The sequence below is a fragment of the Chenopodium quinoa genome, unplaced genomic scaffold (genome assembly GCF_001683475.1).
Source record: "Chenopodium quinoa cultivar QQ74 unplaced genomic scaffold, ASM168347v1, whole genome shotgun sequence".
In the NCBI taxonomy this organism is placed as follows: Eukaryota; Viridiplantae; Streptophyta; class Magnoliopsida; order Caryophyllales; family Amaranthaceae; genus Chenopodium; species Chenopodium quinoa.
The window spans coordinates 4,981,227-4,989,318 of NW_018745024.1; positions in this window are offsets into that span (position 1 = coordinate 4,981,227).

Below are 8,092 nucleotides of genomic sequence, written 5' to 3' on the forward strand. Positions count from 1 at the left end.
GTTTCTAGATCTTGTGAGTGCGGAATTTTGTATGTAAAATGCTAGTTTTGAAAAAGGGATAAAGAGAGAGAGATGGTGAATGATTAAAGAGAATGAGAAAATTGATGAATGAAAACTGGTTGTAGGTGAGTATTGATGAAAACTGGTTATCGAAAACGGAGTTTTTACGACGTTATTTATAGAGAAAATCAGCCAAAAAGATAAAATATCAAAACAGAGTCTGGCGCACCTAAAACAGAGCTGGCGCCAACGCTGGCTTATTGGCGCCAGGCGCCAACATTAGCGCCAGGTGCCAATGCTAGCGCCAGAGCCTGACACCAATGTCTGGCATTAAGCGCTAATCCTGTTTTTGACGCGTTTTCTAAAATCAGATAAATTTTGCCGTACAGGAGGATAAAATCGTATCTTTTCCTCAAAAATGTTCTTTGATTTTAATTAAAACTCTAAAAAATCAACAAAAGTCAATTTATCAATGCTTATTGAATTAGGAATGAAAAGAATCTTCTAGAAGAATCTAGAAGACTAAAACCATTCCTAATTGCATTAGGAATGATAAATCTATATTAGGCCCTCCCTTAGATCATTGGGCCGCATATAAGGCTCAAACCGGGCCCAGTTTAGTATTTTGGCCATAACTTCCTCAATATTCATCGGAATTGGGCTTATAATATATCGTTGGAAAGCTCTTGTCAAGCCCTATCCAACTACAATATTATTGGACCCACATCATGGACCAACCAAACTGGATTGACTGTTTTCTTAAAATAAGTTTTCAAAAACAGAGAGAAGAGAAAAGAAATTAAAACTATCCGCAACACTAGATTTTTCACACTTTCACTTCATTCGGTTATGATTCGACGCGAAAGATACTCATCACTGGGTTTGATTTTGGGGAGACACAAATGGGTGTCTACAATTAGCCAATTTTGGAAAAGGTAAAAGATCCAAAAATATGATTAAAGTTGAAAGTTAGATTCCAAACTTGTCAAAAATGGGTTTCAAAATTTGGTTCTTGGTTGCCATTTTAGTGTTAAATGGACTATTTGTTAGAAGTGAAAATGAGCTTTCTTGAGTAGCCCTTTACAATAGGGCGCGAGAAGATGACGCCCGATGGCTCCCCTCAAACTATTCCACCGCCACCGCCACATCGTTGTCAGCAACTGACTTCGTATCAACATTTTCTGACGTTTCATCCGATCCTCCTGGGACATAAACACCACCTCTGCCACCGTATTATTGAGGCTAATTTATATTTTTGTAAAGCCTTCATTTGTTGTTCTCCTTGGCTTGATTGAAGCATAATATGCAATAATTCATTTTTTCTTGTTTTTTAATTTTTTTTTGAGGTGAAACTTTGAGTAAGTCTCAGTCTTGCTGTTGTGTAAGTTCTAGAATCCATGCATAATCTACTCCGTTTTCAATGAAAGGACTTTGTAAGATGTTATACGAGTAAATACAAGTTGATCTACTAAAATAAGTGTATGGGAAAATATCAGTAAAGAGCATAACAATACAATGCTGATATCAACCTTTTATAAATGGCTCGGGTTACAACTGCAAACTAGAATGCTTATATCGGCAACTAATAATAAGGGTAATAATTTAATTATGATCGCATGATGAATCACATTTATATAGGATTTATAATCACGTTTATGCTAATTCTATAGTTGTTGTCTAGGTCTTTTTGTCACTTTTCAGATCGCTAATGCATAAGTTGTATGTGTTGTTCCCTATTAAGCTTTGTTGGTGTTTTTATAATGTTTCAGGTAGTTTCCATAACTATTTGGACGCTTTCGGAGTGGTTTGGAAGAAAAAGACAATAAAATGATGAAAAGTTGATGCATCAGAGTCATTGAATGAATTATATGTGCTTGTGGAAGCTTAGGTAGAGACTTAAAAGCATATGGTATGATTTTAGCATCAACAAGGGTCCCTATGCATCTTCCGGAAATGAATTTGAGTTTAAAACGAAGTAAAACGATGGTTTGAAAAGTGTCAAAATAGACCTTTGGTCCCTCTTTCGATCTTAACTTTAGTTCCAAAGATCTGATTAAATCGATTTAAAGTGCATTGGAAACTAGACTTGAAAAGCTCAATAGGTTGCATGCCCCTATCTATACAGTTCCTAGAAAGAGAGATACATCCCTTTTAAGTCTGCCTACCCATCGCCCAGCCATCGGGCATGGCCGTGATGTGCGCTCGTGTGTGGGCCGCTGCTTGGGGCACTGGTTTTCCATCACCCGATGGTTGAGTGTCGTAGCTAGTTGGGAGTTTTGACCATCGCCCACCCATCGCCCGAAGGTTGGGGTGTACGCGCAAACTATGAGGAATCCTTCCTCGATAATAACTATTTCAATCAACCAATCATAATATGACTTATATAATTGCTTATTTTCTGATCTTATTTATTTATTTAAATTTAGATTAGTTTTTGGATAATATAAGTACTCCAAAGGATTTTATTTCCCCCTTATGCTTTTTATATCTTTTATTTTTTATGTTCTTTTTAGTTTTCTCTCTAGCCCTAGTTTCTCATTGACAATTTTATGGATTCCTCCATGATTATGTTCTTGAGTTAGTTACTTTAATTTATAGAGGTAATTTTATTTCTGTATTGTAATTATGCTTTCTTTATTAGTTTTTATTATTTATTTCATGTTTGAGTAGTTTAATTTCTAGTGTTTGGGAATCCATGTTTATATAATGAATCTTGATTGATATTATTGATATTTTGATTATTGATTTATCTAATAGATGGTGTTATTATTGATATTTAGAGGCTTACCTACATTAGCAATTCTGAGTATGTTAGCGACCGAACTACGCATGTTGAATTAAGAGTGTTAAGTGCCGAACGTAGCCTTAGCAATTGCTCTAGATAATTGATTGAATTGTTGTTGATATTTGATAGATTTAGAACAATTTACACGATAAACCATAACCCTAATTCTTTTAATTAATTGTTTTATTCCTATTTTAATTGTCTACTTTTCGCTCCGAATTTCGTGGCTTTTTTAGTTTCTCCAATTTCTTAGAGGTTAGAATGAATACCATCACCTTGTGGATTCGACCCTACTTACCCTACTACATTATTAGTTGGATTTGTTGGGAATTTATTTTTGACAGGTGTACAACAACCTACCATTGCTTTGCATACACCACTTGATGTGAGACAGCCAACACTAGGCATATATGTTATTTGCATGGCATGCAGCCACTTGGCAGATGTATCCTCTATAAATAAACAATTTAATCCTTCAATTACAAGTGACAAAAAATGCTCTCTCTATATTTCACTATCTAATTCTATCTTAATATCTTCTGTTCTTCTTTTTCATAACACTTTCCAACTTTATCACTAGAGTGGTTATTGGTAGAGTAATAATTGGTCATTGGACAATTACCCTAAACCAAACAAATATTCTACCTAAACCAACCTAAGACAAGTCTAGTATAAGTAGAGGTTTATTGTATCCCTAGGGAATGGGTAAAGAACACCAAGAGTATAAAACGGTTGTAAGCTGATTTGGTCACAAATTGGGTTTTGAATAGTTAAATACTATATAAAGGAATGCTATGGGAAACGAGATTCAACACCAACCAAACCAAATAACAAGGATAAATCATGAGCATACATAGAAGATAAAATAGGAACTTAACATTATGTTCTTTCAAAGTCAAAACATATGTATTCCCTAGATTAAGCAGTAACATAATATGGATTAAGTCTCAAGGATAGGAAGGGGGGTTTCTAGCTCGAGTTTGTCTCTCGATCATTTTGAGCTAGCATAAAGCACAAATAATTGAGATTTCTCACCTAATTACCACATTAAATCATCCTATTAAATTAAACCAAACATCCATGATTATGAAAATAGCATGATCTAGTTGCACAAGAAAGGACTCACTCCAAAACCCCATCTTTCGATGTAAGTAAAGGGATGAACACATGACCATAAAGTGGCCATTGAAATAAACATGCAACCATCAATTCAAGCACAAACAACTTTCAATCCAAAGTAGAGCATGAATAAATCTAAATCAATTAACCATGGCTTGCTTAGGTTTTCACCCAACCCCTAACTAAGAAACTACTCACTAAACGTGGTGGGAATTACTCTAACAATTAAATCTAAGGTTTTTATGAATTCATGTAAGCTAGGAGACATATAAAGCAAGGATGTATTGAACATGAAAGAACAATATTAAGGATTAAGAAGGAACTAGAATTAATCAAAGAAAAAATCAGAAAATTAAACAACAAAGGAGAGAGAAAGAGGTTACTAGTTGATGCTTCAAAGTTGAGAATAATCTTTATTGAAATTAATAGAACAAACTTCAAATAATTCTTACAAATGATTGATTTTTTAGAAGATCTATGCTAATTAATGATAGTTCTAAGAAACTAAGGGCCTAAGAAGACTAAATGGAAGAAGGTCAGTACAAATGAGCTCAAGGGAGGTATTTATAAGACCCTCAAATAAAAAGACGGAGAAAACAAGAATTGGGTTCAACTGTAGGCCTGCACGGACGTGCTAGGCTTGGCACGGACATGAAGCCTATGTTGCACAGACGCGACACATTGTGCACGACCGTGTAGAACATGAAAACAGAAGCAGTAGCTACTGTTTTGGTGCTGCAGACTTGAACGGACGAGCTGGAATCATGCACAGACGTGCTAGAAGTTGCACGGACGTGCCGATTTCTACACGTCTGTGCTGGCTAGGGAGAGCTGAATCAGGAACTTCCTGATTCCTACTGGTCACCCCTACACAGACGTGCTACATGTTGCACGACCGTGCATGTCTTCTTGGTCTTGTTTTTCCCTTCTTTCTTCGATCTTGGTTCTTTCTTATTCATTTTTTCTTCACTTTTCTTCCTCTTTGTTTAAAATTCCTTATATACTTTCCTGGGATGCTTTGTAGTCCGCTCTTTGGGCCTAAAATATCATAAAAAATAATAACAACCTGTAAAACACGTAATATACAAAAATATATATAAAAATAGAGTATATAATAAAGTAAGCATTGATTACTCACATATTCAACATTGAAAACCACACTATAATCATACAAATTAAAATAGCAAGGTATCAAATCCCCTCAAGCTAAAATTTTGCTTGTCCTGAGCAAATTAGACATAATAAAGCAAATTGAGAAAGGAAAGAACTCACGAGTCTCAAAGACAATAAAGCTAAGGTAACAAGGGAGAAAGCGAATGTAAACAAAACCGCACTCATGGCCAACACAAATCACTTTTAGCACAAGTAAGAAGCCATTTAAACCCACAAGTTGTCTTACGGTACAAGTTTTGATCTAGTGAGGGTTTCCATCGAGTTTAACCCACAACTCACACAAAAAAAAAACCCATCAATGTTTACACACATTCCAAGTTTTTTCTTATAACCCAGCAAGTCAACTCATCGTGATATGAATCACAAGCAAGACAAGTAAGCAATTTATGAGAATTACCAATCATATAAATGTACACATGAGCAAGGGGTAAAGTGAAGAACTAATCACGGTTGCACTAGGATAATTCTCTAGACCTTTTACTAGTTCATTAGAGCACGTCTAGATATTCCAAAATCGTAATAAGCCCTTTTTCGGTTATAAAATCTCAAAATGCTAGTCCACCTCCCAAAATGCACACCCAAGGCCCTTTAACTATACTCTAAATCAAAGATTTCACAAGATATAACAATGTAAAAATGGTGGAAGACATCCATAAGTTGACCTCTACAGAAGAAAAAATAACAATTGAGAAATTTTGGGGGAGTTTTTGTTCTCCCCTTTTCCTATGCTCTTCTTTTCTTTTCATTTTTTATTTTTTTTATTGCCCTCGCCTCTTTTAAACATGAATGACTTTTTCTTTATTTAAAACACGTGGCTTATTATATATGCCACTTATTACAAATGAAACAAGTACAACCAATTCCCTAATAGAGTTTCATTTTGGGAAGGAAAGGATGCACATTAAAGGGCGCAAGGGACCGCAATTCAAATCAAACATATCCTACTTTGGGCAGATTTATACAATATTCTATGCTAGATGTGCAATTGAACATTTATCGGCTTTCATTTCATATACACTAATGTACTCAACATTAATAATTTTCTAAATGACCCCAACTCTTGCATGCACCCTTCTAACAGTTCTAAGAGAACTTTTACTCATCATTCAAGCAAGCAAAACACATAAATATCGTCATTTAAGTTTCATCCTTGGGCATTTTTTTCGTTTTTTTTTTTTGAGAATAAATGAGAAAATTATACAAAGCAATAATATATACAACCATAAACTAAGTTGATCATGAAAATAAAAACACAAATATGCACTAACTAAGGAGAGAGGAGAAGTATTTACATGATAAGAGATTTGGATTTCAAAGGGAGCAAATTTGGATTCAAGGGATTTGGATATTAAGGAGAGGGGACAAACAAAGAAAATTTAACATGCCAACATGAGAACACAACAAGAGCCAATGAATTACATGATAAAGCACTCCCCCCCCCCTCCTCTAAGCTATCATAAACATTGTCCCCAATGTTAAAACAATTCAAGGATAAAGAGAAGGGGAGGAAGAAACTAACTCATTGGCTCGGACCTAATGCCAGTAGATGTTGCAAAACTCACCCAACTTCGATCTTAGATCGTCAAAGCTTGTCCTCATATTGTCATAGGACCTCATGTTTTCGTGAGACTTCCTCATAGTCTCAAACTCGGTGCTCATGCGGGTGAAACCCTCATTCATTAGTTGGATTTGTTGCTCGAAGGATAGGGGTGGGTTTCCTTCACCCACACCTTTACTTTGGTTGTACCCTTCTCGATACCCTTGTTGGTGCTCATGGTGTTGTTGTTGTTGATGGAAATGGTTTTGTTGAAATTGTTGTTGTTGTTGTTGTTGTTGTTCTAGCTGCTTTTATTGTTGTTTCTACTCTTACTCTTCTCTTTCTTCTCCCTCTATGCCGGGAGCCTAAGGAAATTCTTTTGCAAAGACCCAGTTGCTCTCGTCATTGATGACAATGCTCTCGGGGTAAGGGAAGTAGGCGTAGGGTTGCCTACTCACCAACCAAATGAAGGGGTGGGTCCTTTCTGCGTCCCTTAGCCATTTCATAGTTCGCAGGGACTGCATGTCCAACTAGGTTGGCCCTGTACAAACCTCGACATCTGAAAAATCAAGATCAAGAAAAGAAGCAATAATTGTGGGAGAAAGAGGTTACTAGTTGATGCTTCAAAGTTGAGAATAATCTTTATTGAAATTGATAGAACAAACTTCAAATAATTCTTACAAATGATTGAGTTTTGAGAAGATCTATGATAATTAATGAGAGTTCTAAGAAACTAAGGGCCTAAGAAAATTAAAGGATAGAAGGTCCGTACAAGTGAGCTCGAGGCAGGTATTTATAATACCCCCAAATAAAAACACGGAGAAAACAGGAATCGGGTGCGACTGCAGGCCTGCACGGACGTGCCAAACTTGGAATGGACGTGCAGTCTATGTTGCACGGACGTGCCACCCTGTGCATGGCTGTGCAAAACATGAAAAACAGAAGCAATAACTACTGTTTTGGTGCTGCAGACTTGCACGAACGAGTGGAATCTTGCACAAACATGCCAGAAGTTGCACAGACGTGCCGATTTCTGCACGTTGTGTTGGCTGGGGAGGGTTGAATCCTGAACTTCCTGATTTCTACTGGTCACCCCAACACAGACATGCTAGATATTGCACAGTCGTGCAGGTCTTCTTGGTCTTGTTTTTCCCTCTGTCTTCGATCTTGGTTCTTTCTTCTTCATTTTTGCTTCACTTATCTTCCTCTTTGTTTTAAATTCCTTACATACTTTCCTGGGATGCTTCGTAGTCCGCTCTTTGGACTTTAAATGTCATAAAAAACAATAAGAACCCGTGAAGCACGTAATATACAAAAATATGCATAAAAATAGAGTAAATAATGAAGTAAGGCATCGATTCCTCACATATTCAACATTAAAAACCACTTTATAATCATACAAAATAGCAAGGTATCAGTTATTCCCGGACTCACCCCGAGATAAGCTAATCCTCATTGTGTGTGTTGTTGCTAAGCTG